General features: G+C 46.0%; 1 long non-coding RNA gene across 1 annotated transcript in view; it reads right to left on the reverse strand.

The window, feature by feature from the left end:
• LOC137555877 (uncharacterized) overlaps nt 1–10,122 on the reverse strand; it is a 32,567-nt gene extending 22,445 nt beyond the window's left edge. Inside the window, exons 1-2 of the long non-coding RNA XR_011028547.1 lie at nt 9,970–10,122; nt 5,715–5,797 (exon numbers count right to left, since the gene is read on the reverse strand). This is a non-coding gene — a long non-coding RNA (uncharacterized lncRNA). The remainder of the gene's footprint in view (nt 1–5,714; nt 5,798–9,969) is intronic.
• Nucleotides 10,123–14,299: the final 4,177 nt, after the last annotated feature.

Raw genomic sequence — 14,299 nt, forward strand, 5'->3', positions numbered from 1 at the left:
CTGGTTGCCGCTCCTGCTGGTCCAAGGCTGCCGCTCCCTGTTCCAGCAAAGCATCGAGGGCCCTGTTCAGCAGAGAAACCAGGGGCACCCACTCGCAGACCATAGCATGGTCCCTGCTCACCATGTTTGTGGCCTGCAGGAAGGGAGCCAGCACAAAGCACACCTGCTGCATGTGCCTCCAGTCATCATCGGGGACGATGGACGGGATGTTGCTGGTCTTGTCCCTTCTCTGAGCTGCGGAAACAGTGGCCAGGGCAAGGTACTGTTTGACAGCGTGCCTCTGTTCAACCAGACGCTCCAACATCGCCAGGGTGGAGTTCCAGCGAGTCGGAACGTCAAGGATCAGCCGATGGCGTGGCAGATCCAGCTCCTTTTGCACGTCTTCCAGGCTCGCACAGGCTGCAGCCGAGCGCCGGAAGTGACGCACAACATTCCTTGCCGTTTCCAGCAGTTCGCCCATCCCCTGGTAGGTGCGCAGGAACTTCTGCACCACCAGGTTCAGCACGTGGGCAAGACAGGGGATGTGGGTCAGGTTTCCCCTGTCTATTGCGGCAACCAGATTGGCCCCATTGTCGGCCACCACCTCTCCGACTCTGAGGCCTCTGGGGGTCAGCCAAATCCTCTCCTGCTCCTGGAGTTTGGCCAACACATGGGTTGCCGTCAGCTTGGTCTTCCCAAGGCTGACCAAGTGCAGCAGCGCTTGGCAGTGGCGGGCCTTCACGCTGCTGCTGAGGCGGGGGGTTTGGCCAGGTGTGCCGGAGGATGGCAGAGGATCGGAGGAACCTGCTGCAGTTCCCCTGACCCTGCGGGGTGGCACCACCCACTGTGTTGCTGCTGCTGCTGTGCCCGCTGCTGCTCTCCCATCCTCACCCCCTTCCACCAAGCTGACCCAGTGGACAGTGAAGGACAGGTAGCGGCCTGTCCCGAAGCGGCTGCTCCAGGAGTCCATGGTGACGTGGACCCTTTCACCAACCGCGTGCTCCAGCCCTCGCTCCACATTGGCCATCACAAAGCGGTGCAGTGCAGGAATGGCCTTGCGGGCAAAGAAGTGTCTGCTGGGGAGCTGCCAGTCTGGGGCTGCGCAAGCAAGCAGCGCACGAATGTCGCTCCCCTCCTGCACGAGCGTGTACGGCAGGAGTTGGGAGCACATGGCCCGTGCCAGCAAGCCGTTCAGCTGCCGCACGCGACGGCTGCTGGGAGGCAGAGCCCTAACCACCCCCTGGAAGGACTCGCTCAAAAGGCTCTGGCGTGGCCTTTTGCTGACACGGGAATCAGCAGACACAGCAGAGGAGGCCACTGAGGACTGGCTGCCAGAACAGGCCTCAGTGTCGGCGGCAGGAGTTGCAGAGGGGGGAGGAGCAGTGCGTTTCCGCACTCCTGCTGGTGCTGCTGGAGGAGCAGGAGGGCAGGTGGCTGCTGTTGCTGCTGCTGCTGCTGAAGGCTGTGCAGTGATGGGTGTGGTGCCACTGCCAGCACCAGATGCCTTCAGCCTCTGGAACTCCTCATGCTGGTGGAAATGTTTAGCCGCAAGGTGGTTGATGAGCGAGCTGGTGCAGAACTTTAAGGGGTCTGCACCTCTGCTCAACTTCCGCTGACAGTGGTTGCAAGTGGCGTACTTGCTGTACACAGTGGGCATGGTGAAATATCGCCAGATTGGTGACTTAAACATCCCCCTACGGCATGGAAGCGCTGCTGCCTGTCTCCCTGTGGTGGTTGGGGGGGGGGGCTTGGGGGGCTTGGGTGCGGCTGGTGGTGGTACTGGCTGATGCTGCTGCTGCTGCTGCTGAGCCTGAGACACCAGCAGGCTGTGGGACCTGCCTACTGCTGCTGCCAATGCTTGCAATGATGCGCCTCCTTGCAAGGCCCACAAGAGCATCCTCCTCCTCCTCCTCAGAGCTGCTGAGGACGACATCCCCTGGAGGTGGTGGCACCCAGTCTCTGTCTGTCACCGGGTCATCATCATCCTCCCCCTCCTGAAACATGTCCTGCTGGGATGAGGACCCCCCAAACTCCTCTCCTGATGCATGGATGGGCTGCTTGACTGTCGCCACAGTCTTGCTGTCCAATCCCTCATCCCCCAAAGTGCCCATCAGCATCTCCTCCTCAAGATCGCCAACAACAGCAGACAATTTACTCATGATGCCTGGGGTCAAAAGACTGCTGAATGACAGGTCGGCGAGTGACGGTGAACTGGCCTCCTCCCCAGACCCTGCTGGGCGGCTGCTGCAAACAGGGGTGGTGGTGGTGGTGGTGGTGAGGGTGGAGGCCTCGGATGCAGAGCTGATGGCGGGCTGCTCATCCTCCGTCATGAGTTGCACCACAGTGTCTGCATCCTTTTCCTCAATGGGACGTTTCCGACCCGGCTGGAGGAAAATGGGAGCAGGTGCTACACGCTGCTGCTGCTGTGTCTCTGCAGCGTGAGTTGCAGATGCTCCTGCTGGGCGGCGCCCAAGGCGTCCACGGCCAGTGGCTATGGGAGGAATGTTAGCCACTGACGCTGCTGCTGCTGCTGCGGAACTGTGCATGGTGGCGCGCCCGCGGCCGCGGCTTGCCACAATGCTGCTCCCTCTCCTCCTGATTCCCTTGCTGCCCTTCCCCTTGCCCAAACCGCGCTGGCTGCCACTTCCAGACATCTTCAATGTTTTGGGCGTATAGAGAAAAGTTTTTTAAAAGGGCGGCTGAAAAGTGGGGTACTTTAATGGAGTGGGTTGGTTGGTGAGGTGACTGAGTGAGTGTCCCCTAGTACAGTAAGTAAGTAGTAACAGTCAGGAAGTACAACTAGCAGTTACAATAATCAGTAGTAATCACAAGTAAATTTAGTGTGTGTACACTCAGACAGTGAGTGCACGCACGCAGGAGCTAGTAGCCTATGGACAGTGACTGAGTGTCCTAGACTCCTAGTACAGTAAGAGTAAGTAGTAACAGTAAGTAGAACTAACTAATTACGATAATCAATCAGCGATCAGAAGGAAATAGAGTGTGTGTTGTGTGTGTACACTCAGACAGTGAGTGCACGCACGCAGGAGCTAGTAGCCTATGAACACAGTGACTGAGTGTCCTAGACTCCTAGTACAGTAAGAGTAAGTAGTAACAGTAAGTAGAACTAACTAATTACAATAATCAATCAGCGATCAGAAGGAAATGGAGTGTGGGTGTGTGTACACTCAGACAGTGAGTGCACGCACGCAGGAGCTAGTAGCCTATGAACACAGTGACTGAGTGTCCTAGACTCCTAGTACAGTAAGAGTAAGTAGTAACAGTAAGTAGAACTAACTAATTACAATAATCAATCAGCGATCAGAAGGAAATAGAGTGTGGGTGGTGTGTGTACACTCAGACAGTGAGTGACCGCACGCAGGAGCTAGTAGCCTATGAACACAGTGACTGAGTGTCCTAGACTCCTAGTACAGTAAGAGTAAGTAGTAACAGTAAGTAGAACTAACTAATTACAATAATCAATCAGCGATCAGAAGGAAATGGAGTGTGGGTGTGTGTACACTCAGACAGTGAGTGCACGCACGCACGAGCTAGTAGCCTATGAACACAGTGACTGAGTGTCCTAGACTCCTAGTACAGTAAGAGTAAGTAGTAACAGTAAGTAGAACTAACTAATTACAATAATCAATCAGCGATCAGAAGGAAATGGAGTGTGGGTGTGTGTACACTCAGACAGTGAGTGCACGCACGCAGGAGCTAGTAGCCTATGAACACAGTGACTGAGTGTCCTAGACTCCTAGTACAGTAAGAGTAAGTAGTAACAGTAAGTAGAACTAACTAATTACGATAATCAATCAGCGATCAGAAGGAAATGGAGTGTGGGTGTGTGTACACTCAGACAGTGAGTGCACGCACGCAGGAGCTAGTAGCCTATGGACAGTGACTGAGTGTCCTAGACTCCTAGTACAGTAAGAGTAAGTAGTAACAGTAAGTACAACTAACTAATTACGATAATCAATCAGCGATCAGAAGGAAATAGAGTGTGTGTTGTGTGTGTACACTCAGACAGTGAGTGCAGTGCGCACACGCAGGAGCTAGTAGCCTATATGAACAGTGACAGTGAGTGTCCCTACGGGTACAGTAAGAGTAAGTAGTAAGTAAGTACAACTAAATAACAATAATCTATCAGTAATCAGAAGGAAATAGAGTGTGTGTACACACAGACAGTGAGTGAGTGCACACACGCAGGAGCTAGCTAGTAGCCTATAAACAGTGACAGTCAGTGAGTGTCCTACTCCTAGTACAGTATAACTACAATACTATTAGTAAAGGACAGCAGAAATACTGGTATAGATGAGAGAAATAAACAGAGGACAGCTGCCCACAGAGGCAAGGCCCCCCTGAGGCCTAAACCTGTAAGCTTGCAGCAGCTGCCTGTCTCTAATGTAACACACAAGCTACTAACTAAAATACAATGTCTATCTAACTAACAACAATATAGGTGTATATGGCAGGTGTAGGTGAGCAAAAACGCTAGGTAAATGATCACAATAGAGCACTTGCTAAGCCAAAGCACAAAGGAGCAACTCTCTCTCTGTACAAGTCTCAGGCAAGCATGGAGAAACGGAACATGGCGGCCGCTATTTATAGGGTAGGGGCTGGCCAGGGTCCCCCTCTGTGATTGGCTGCCGTCAGAGGGCCTGGGAGCCCTCTGATTGGCTCTAAGGACATCAATCTGGGCTATGACGCTATTCGAGCTCGGTACCGAGCTCGAATAGCGCCGGGTTGCTCGAATAGCTCGAATAGTGAATGGGCTATTCGAGTGTACTCGGATAGCCCATTCGAATAGCTCCAGCTATTCGGAGCTCGAATACCGAGCTCGAATAGCTGAAAAAGAGCTCGAATATTCGAGCTACTCGAATATTCGAGCTCTGCTGAGCACCACTAATCGTTACACCTTCCCTTTGGTGGTCCTCACAACATGGGGGTTTATCATAAAAGGGTCATAAAACAAGTGTGGCCATCGGAATCTATGGTCTGGAGTATCAGAGAAAGGGAAGGTTAGTAGATGGGGCCCTTCAACACCACTGTGGTCCCCTGCAGTTGCATGGTCTGCTCCCCCCCTAGTTACGCCCCTGCAAGCAAAACACTTGTTAACAAATTTGGACTTGATAAGCAACCAACGTCTTGCTATATAAGCACGGAATGTATATGCGCGTCACGTCATCACAACTGAGGCGATTGTTCTTCTCCCTTTGATGCTGCAGGATTGAACTTCCGTGACATCCTCAAAAGTAGGCAAAAGCAACTGTCATTGGATAAGTTCCAAATTTTAACAAGCTGTGAATTTACAAAACTGTGAGCTTTAAGTGCATCAGAACCACAACTTTCTTTGTTTTTTTGGGTTTTTTTCTCAATAGACAGGCTACCTATATTAGGCACCCCTTTCCATCCCCTCTTCCTGGTGCCCATGGTGGCCCCTCCCAGCACATTCCCCGGGTGTTTTCATCAAGGCAATGCTAACCATACCATTGCACACTACAGCAGGGGTAATGCAGGAACTGCCAGGTCGTTGGGGCACTTCCTCCCAGGCCGCTCCAAGGCCAACGGAGCAGTTGTGTGAGGGGAGGTTTGTGCATATCCCGTGGTGGGAGTGGCTAGAGAGGACCAGGCACTACTGCAGCAGTGGCACATTAAAGAAGACAGAAAGTAGAACCAAGAATAAAAGATGAGGAAGGCAGGAAAGTATGCATTTTTCTAATCTAAAGGTTACCTACCTCTCAGCAGCACTAGTTGTGACCAGATCTTTCAATTTTCAGTAGTGATAAGTGAATGTGACAATTTTGCTTTGCCAGAAGTTCTGTAAAGATATTTATATTTTTACAAAGATGAGGATTTTGATATAACATAGAGTTTTCATAAACAATACATTGAAATCAATAGGGCATGGGAACATGTATTTTGAGAACTTTCATGATCTTATTCATTATGATAAATTCACTGTATGTTGATGACTATTTCTCCTCTGGCCACAACAACATAAGATGCTGTGCAAGGAGGACCATAATGTACTAGGCAAGTCGATCCACTTGTATTTTCTTCATTACTCCAGTTCAGTTAAATTTGCTTCAGATCAACCCATAGATTTTCAGTGATAATAAAGTCAGGTGATTGTGATGGCCATTACCGAACTTTTTACTTCTCCCTCTACATGAATGCCATTGTAGATTTTTACTTTTTTTGGAATATCCAGCTGCTGCATAACTTCAACTTAGTGACTGATGCTGAACATTCTGCAGAAATTGATATTGTTGATATTGGGTTATATTCATCAGTCCCTCAACTTTAGCAAGGGCCCAGGCCCTGAACTATAGCTACACAGCCCCACAGAATCATGGAGTCTCCACCACATTTGACACTGGGTAGCAAATGTTTTTCTTGGAATGTGGTGTTCTTCCACCACGCAAAGCACTTTTTGTTATGACCAAATAACTCAATTTTTATCTCATCGGTCCAAAGCACTTTGTTCCAAAATGAATCTGGCTTGTCAAAATGAGCTTTTGCATATAAGTATACAAATAAACTAAACAGATAACTAAACAAATAAGTGACTCTGTGGCATGGGTGAAGATAAGGGTTATTTCTCATTACCCTGCCATACAGATGTTCTTTGTGCAAATTAAACTATATTGTAGAAAGATGAACAGATACACCATCTGTGACTAGATGTACTTTCAGGTATTTGGAGGTGATCTGTGGGTTGTTGACACTGACAGTTTAAACCTCTGAGATAGCTTTTTGTAGCCTGCTTCTAAACCACAATCGTTTTTTTCAGATGTTTGGAGAACTGCTTTGAGGATCCCATGCTGTCACTCATCAGAGGAGAGTCAAAGAAAAACACAACTTGCAATTGGCCACCTTGCATATCTTTTCTCATGATTGCTGAAAAATCCAGGAGGTCTGCTCACTCAATTGGAATAAAAGCAGTGTTTATTCACATACAGTGGCTTGCAAAAGTATTCGGCCCCCTTGAAGTTTTCCACATTTTGTCACATTACTGCCACAAACATGAATCAATTTTATTGGAATTCCACGTGAAAGACCAATACAAAGTGGTGTACACGTGAGAAGTGGAACAAAAATCATACATGATTCCAAACATTTTTTTAAAAATAAATAACTGCAAAGTGGGGTGTGCATAATTATTCAGCCCCCTGAGTCAATACTTTGTAGAACCACCTTTTGCTGCAATTACAGCTGCCAGTCTTTTAGGGTATGTCTCTACCAGCTTTGCACATCTAGAGATTGAAATCCTTCCCCATTCTTCTTTGCAAAACAGCTCCAGCTCAGTCAGATTAGATGGACAGCATTTGTAAACAGCAGTTTTCAGATCTTGCCACAGATTCTCGATTGGATTTAGATCTGGACTTTGACTGGGTCATTATAACACATGGATATGTTTTGTTTTAAACCATTCTATTGTTGCCCTGGCTTTATGTTTAGGGTCGTTGTCCTGCTGGAAGGTGAACCTCTGCCCCAGTCTCAAGTTTTTTGCAGACTCCAAGTGGTTTTCTTCCAAGATTGCCCTGTTGGCTCCATCCATCTTCCCATCACCTCTGACCAGCTTCTCTGTCCCTGCTGAAGAGAAGCACCCCCAGAGCATGATGCTGCCACTCATCATATTTGGCAGTGGGGATGGTATGTTCAGAGTGATGTGCAGTGTTAGTTTTCCACCACACAAAGCATTTTGCATTTTGGCCAAAAAGTTCCACTTTGGTCTCATCTGACCAGAGCACCTTCTTCCACATGTTTGCTGTGTCCCCCACATAGCTTGTGGCAAACTGCAAACGGGCCTTTTTATGCTTTTCTGTTAACAATGGCTTTCTTCTTGCCACTCTTCCAAAAAGGCCAACTTTGTGCAGTGCATGACTAATAGTTGTCCTATGGACAGATTCCCCCACCTGAGCTGTAGATCTCTGCAGCTCATCCAGAGTCACCATGGGCCTCTTGACTGCATTTCTCCTTGTTTGGCCTGTGAGTTTAGGTGGACGGCCTTGTCTTGGTAGGTTTACAGTTGTGCCATACTCCTTCCATTTCTGAATTTCTGAATGAGCGCTTGAACAGTGCTCTGTGGGATGTTCAAGGCTTTGGAAATCTTATTGTAGCCTAAGCCTGCTTTAAATTTCTCAATAACTTTATCCCTGACCTGTCTGATGTGTTCTTTGGACTTCATGGTGTTGTTGCTCCCAATATTCTCTTAGACAACCTCTGAGGCCATCACAAAGCAGCTGTATTTGTACTGACATTAAATTACACACAGGTGCCCTCTATTTAGTCATTAGCACTCATCAGGCAATGTCTATGGGCAACTGACTGCACTCAGACCAAAGGGGGCTGAATAATTACGCACACCCCACTTTGCAGTTATTTATTTTTAAAAAATGTTTGGAATCATGTATGATTTTCATTCCACTTCTCACGTGTACACCACTTTGTATTGGTCTTTCACGTGGAATTCCAATAAAATTGATTCATGTTTGTGGCAGTAATGTGACAAAATGTGGAAAACGTCAAGGGGGCCAAATACTTTTGCAAGCCACTGCATATGCTAGGTGTCCATTCACATAACCAACTCATAACTAGACACATCTGTCTATGAAGTTTAACGTGTAACAAATTAATCCAAACAATTTGGTGTGCCAAGTAGTATAAGTCAGTATTGAGCAGTTACATGCATTCAAATCAGCAAAATTACAAGGGTACTCAAATGCTTCCACAGCCAGTTTTTCACATTGGATTGCATTTCATACAACTAAATACTGCTTCACTAAAAATGGTTATTCAACAAAAATGCCACGTTACACAGATGTTCCTCAGCAATGACAGACATACCACTGTTATCTTTTTTTTTTATCATTATGATCATTATGGTGTTGATGGTGTTGGTGTTAAGAGCACTAACAATAAAGCTGAGAGCAGTCCCCAGAATTATTCTGCAACACCATCTGATGCACTGTGAAAGGCTGTGATCTGTTTCAGCACTTTGTCAGAATGGCTGCTAAACACCAGATTTGGAGTCTATCTGTTAGCAGATATTCTACAACTGTCTAGTACAAAAAAATATCTTTCCTTTTCATGGCAATCATGAACTTGGCTTATAGACTCGGCACTGCAGCCCCAAAAGTGAGCAAAATTGTGCTCCAACAGTCTCCTGGCTTGTCCTATCCCCTCTTGGAGCTAAACTCAATAAAGCAGTATGCTTGCATTTCAGATCAGGGAGTATTTTTTTAGTTAATACTGTCTGTGTCAAAATATCAATTTTACATAGGGATAATGACAAAAGTGTTATGTAAATTGCAAAAGAGAAAGAAACTCCCCACAAAACTCAAGATTTTAGCTATGAACGGATCGTGCTAAACACAATAAACAGTATATTTTACATGTGATATAATGTGGTCATCGAGAAGGCACTCACAGCAGGGAGGGCTGCATAATGAATCCTCTTCATAGCAAGTCCCCATAGTGATTTTGTGAGATGTATTTACAGTCTTTCAATGAAAGTATAGAGGTGGTTTGATGTGTTAGTGTACTTATAATCAGCTGTGCTTAACTCTTGCAGCCACATATAGCAAAGCTATATGTGCACTGCAGGGAGGATTTTTCTTTTGTTGCAACTGGGGCAGTTTGCCTGGCAGGGTATGCAGAGTGCAGGGCCAGAGCTACCATAGGAAAAATTAGGCAATTGCCCCAGGGCCCCAGAGCCTGTAGGGGCCCCCAAGTTGTCCCTCCCCCATCTGAACTGTTGCTCCCCAGGGACACTGCAGAGTCTGTTAAGTTGGAGGATGTTTGGGGGAGGGTCAGCAGCCAGCTCAGGGTCCCAGGAGGGAAATTTGGCTGCAACAAAGGGCCTCTGATGACGCTTTTTGGTCAGGGTGGTGTCTGTTGGGGGGCCCCCAGACTAATCTTGCCCTAGGGCCCCATTGTTACTTGAACCGGCCCTGGCAGAGTGGCACAGGGAGCTGTCATATTTACCTGTTCCAGGCAGCTGGATTGGCGTCTCCTATTCTCCGCTCATGGGGATGCAATGCTGCTGACATCCTCTTTGGGGTTCTGATCACATATTATGACATGTGATCGTAACCCAGGGGATAGTTTCAGCATTGCAGTGGAAGAGGGCTGATGGAAGAGTCTCCTGGGTTATGTCGATCACATGTCATATCATGTGATCTGAACTACAAAGAGGATGCTGGGAGTGCAGAGTAGTGGGTGGATGAGGAGGAGAAGCCGATACAACCACCTGGAACAGGCACATATAAAGAAGCTCCCTGCGCCGCTCTGCATAGCTGCATTAGGCAGCTAAATGGTATATGCTGTTAGATGCCATGGCACACATTATCTGTCTCGAGATAATGTGCAGGGCTTCCAACTAGTTAAAATAATCTTAAATGAGGCTATAATCAATAATGCAATATATCTGCACTATTTATTTTACACCATTTGTAAAATGCAGGCATGACAACTCCAGTACAGTATGAGCAATGCTCTTGAGCCAGGAGCGTAACAATAGACCCTGCAAGGGATGCAGCCGCAGGGGGTCCGGAAGCCGCAGGGGGCCCCTTAGGGGGAAAGTTTCTGTTCCCTGCCCTGAGAGACTGACAACTAAGGGCATGGAGAGAAAAACATGTCTGCTCTCTGCACAATTGTTCTAGTGACTGCATCTGCTCAGCAAGTTTTGCAGACAAAGATTTGTAGACAGTCCCTATTCAGTGTACAGAAGGGTCTTGTGTACAGTGCCCAGTCTCCAACCTCCCTACCCCTCCCAAAGTGCTCTGTCCTGTAGTGATGCTTTAGAAGTCTGCAGAGTGTAATAAGCTAAAAGCTGGGTGCACACTCATCATTTTTTTTCTATGCGTTTTAAGCGAGTGCACATAATCGCATGCAAACCTTCGCTTATCACGCGAAGTAATGCTGTACGCGTGAAAACCTTTGTATGCGGCAGATCACGTGATAAATGCTGTGATAGCAGTTATCACACTTTTGTGAATCGAGCCCCATATGTGTCTGTATGTGTGAAAACATGCACATTTTATCACAGAAGCTAATGTAATTGATAGAGAAAGTGCGTGCAGTGCTTCACTGCTGTCTGTTTTTATCTGCATGGGGAAAACACATTCAAGTGTGCACTAGCCAATTGAATAACATTGGTTCTCAGTTTACCTGTGCAGAAAGCGAGGGGTGGGGGCCCCATCCAAAGTTTTGCACAGGGGCCCAGTGATTTCTAGTTACACCCCTGTCTTGAGAATATTTTTATGATAACCAAGCTGCAGTCTTTGCTGATCTCTGGTTGTATAAAGTTCTTAGAAGTTTTGCTCTCTGCTGCTACAAGGTTGAATTGACTCTTTAAATACATCAGCACAGGTATTAAAGTGCTGATGATTACTAAAAAACACTAAAGCTACATACACATGCTGGTGTGAACTTGGCTGTGGCGATAACAACCAAAATTGTGTCAAAATTGCGTATTCTGATTCAGTGACTTAACTGGATGAAAGCTTGAAACACATAAAATCATTAGAAATGTTTATATCAACTTGGTTTTAATAAATCATCCAGTGGAACCTATTTGAATTAACCACTTCAGGACCACAGTGCTAAACACACCCTAAAGACCAGGCTATTTTTTTAAAAATAGACCACTGCAGCTTTAAGGCCAAGCGGCAGGGCCACACAACACAGCACACTAGTGATTCCCCCCTTTTCTCCCCACCAACAGAGCTCTCTGTTGGTGGGGTCTGATCACCCCTAGTGTTTTTTTTTTTTCAATAAATATTTGTGTCATTATTTTATTATTTTTTTACTGTTTATTTATTTTTTCAAACCCCTCCCTCCCCCCAGCCAGCCAATCCTGGCGATCAGCTGTCATAGGCTTCTAGTGTCCCAGGGGTGTCACACGACTGTCCCCAGTACTGCACTGCTGCAGATCGCAGTGCTGTACACAGTTATTAGACTGCCGTTTCACCGTCTACCAGTCTCCGAGTGGCGATTGCCACTGCAAGCAGGAGATGCACGCGCAGCCTGCAGTAGCCGGCCCCAGGACTTTAGGCCAATTGGCGTTAGGCGGTCCTGGGGCTACCGCCGACCATTGGCGTGACGCGGTCTTGAGGTAGTTAAAGATCCCAAAAAATAAGACGCATAAGTTATCGGAATTTTTATACATGATAAGAAAAAATCATTCATGCTTTATTATGTCTGCAACAAGCATAAGTATGCAAGCCCATGTATTATTATTATCTGAGTTAATCTTTGCACTTGATTTTATTGTCTTTACCTGTTAACAGGCTGGCAGTGTGTTTTATAGTCCCATAAGTGCTAACACTGCTGCCTCTGTTTTAACATGCTGACTTATTAGAATGCAAATACATCTGCAGCACGGTAGAAATAGTGCTAAGAGTTTGTAGTCGATTTAACATACCTGGTGAAAAAAAAATCACTAAAAGGAAAATCTATTTTTTCTTCCTAAACAAAATGATGTAAATATGATGATGTATATACAGGATCTTCTCAAAAATTTAGCATATTGTGATAAAGTTCATTATTTTCTGTAATGTACTGATAAACATTAGACTTTCATATATTTTAGATTCATTACACACAACTGAAGTAGTTCAAGCCTTTTATTGTTTTTCTTATTGATGATTTTGGCATACAGCTCATGAAAACCTAAATTTCCTATCTCCAAAAATTAGCATATTTCATCCGACCAATAGAAAAGTGTTTTTAAAACAAAAAAAGTCAACCTTCAAATAATTATGTTCAGTTATGCACTCAATACTTGGTCGGGAATCCTTTTGCAGAAATGACTGCTTCAATGCGGCGTGGCATGGAGGCAATCAGTCTGTGGCACTGCTCAGGTGTTATGGAGGCCCAGGATGCTTCGATAGCGGCCTTAAGCTCATCCAGAGTGTTGGGTCTTGCATCTCTCAACTTTCTCTTCACAATATCCCACAGATTATCTATGGGGTTCAGGTCAGGAGAGTTGGCAGGCCAATTGAGCACAGTAATACCATGGTCAGTAAACCATTTACCAGTGGTTTTGGCACTGTGAGCAGGTGCCAGGTCATGCTGAAAAATGAAATCTTCATCTCCATAAAGCTTTTCAGCAGATGGAAGCATGAAGTGCTACAAAATCTCCTGATAGCTAGCTGCATTGACCCTGCCCTTGATCAAACACAGTGGACCAACACCAGCAGCTGACATGGCACCCCAGACCATCACTGACTGTGGGTACTTGACAATGGACTTCAGACATTTTGGCATTTCCCTCTCCCCAGTCCTCCTCCAGACTCTGGCACCTTGATTTCCGAATGACATGTAAAAGTTGCTTTCATCCGAAAAAAGTACTTTGGACCACTGAGCAACAGTCCAGTGCTGCTTCTCTGTAGCCCAGGTCAGGCGTTTCTGCCGCTGTTTCTGGTTCAAAAGTGGGTTCATGCTTCCATCTGCTGAAAAACTTTATGGAGATGAAGATTTCATTTTTCAGCACAACCTGGCACCTGCTCACAGTGCCAAAACCACTGGTAAATGGTTTACTGACCATGGTATTACTGTGCTCAATTGGCCTGCCAACTCTCCTGGCCTGAACCCCATAGATAATCTGTGGGATATTGTGAAGAGAAAGTTAAGAGACACAAGACCAAACACTCTGGATGAATATAAGCCCGCTATCGAAGCATCCTGGGCCTCCATAACACCTGAGCAGTGCCACAGGCTGATTGCCTCCATGCCACGCCACATTGAAGCAGTCATTTCTGCAAGAGGATTCCCGACAAAGTATTGAGTGCTTAACTGAACATAATTATTTGAAGGTTGACTTTTTTGTTTTAAAAACACTTTTCTTTTATTGGTCGGATGAAATATGCTAATTTTTGGAGATAGGAAATTTGGGTTTTCATGAGCTGTATGCCAAAATCATCAATAAGAAAAACAATAAAAGGCTTGAACTACTTCAGTTGTGTGTAATGAATCTAAAATATATGAAAGTCTAATGTTTATCAGTACATTACAGAAAATAATGAACTTTATTACAATATGCTAATTTTTTGAGAAGATCCTGTATATATTGTATATTAGATTCTGTTCTGCTCATATATACTTATGTACGGTACATACTGCAATGCCTTGTCTAGTACAGATATACAGTATATGGCATGATCTGATTGAGCACCTGAACAGTGGGATAAATGGGCATGTCTACAGATTCTATTTCTGGTTTTCTGCAAACAAAAAAAAATAATTCTGGACTGTGCCAGTTATTAAAAGTGTACTGTCGCCATGGGTGCAAACTAAGTATTTAGAATTACTT

Source organism: Hyperolius riggenbachi, chromosome 1, assembly GCF_040937935.1.
Source record: "Hyperolius riggenbachi isolate aHypRig1 chromosome 1, aHypRig1.pri, whole genome shotgun sequence".
Lineage (NCBI taxonomy): Eukaryota > Metazoa > Chordata > Amphibia > Anura > Hyperoliidae > Hyperolius > Hyperolius riggenbachi.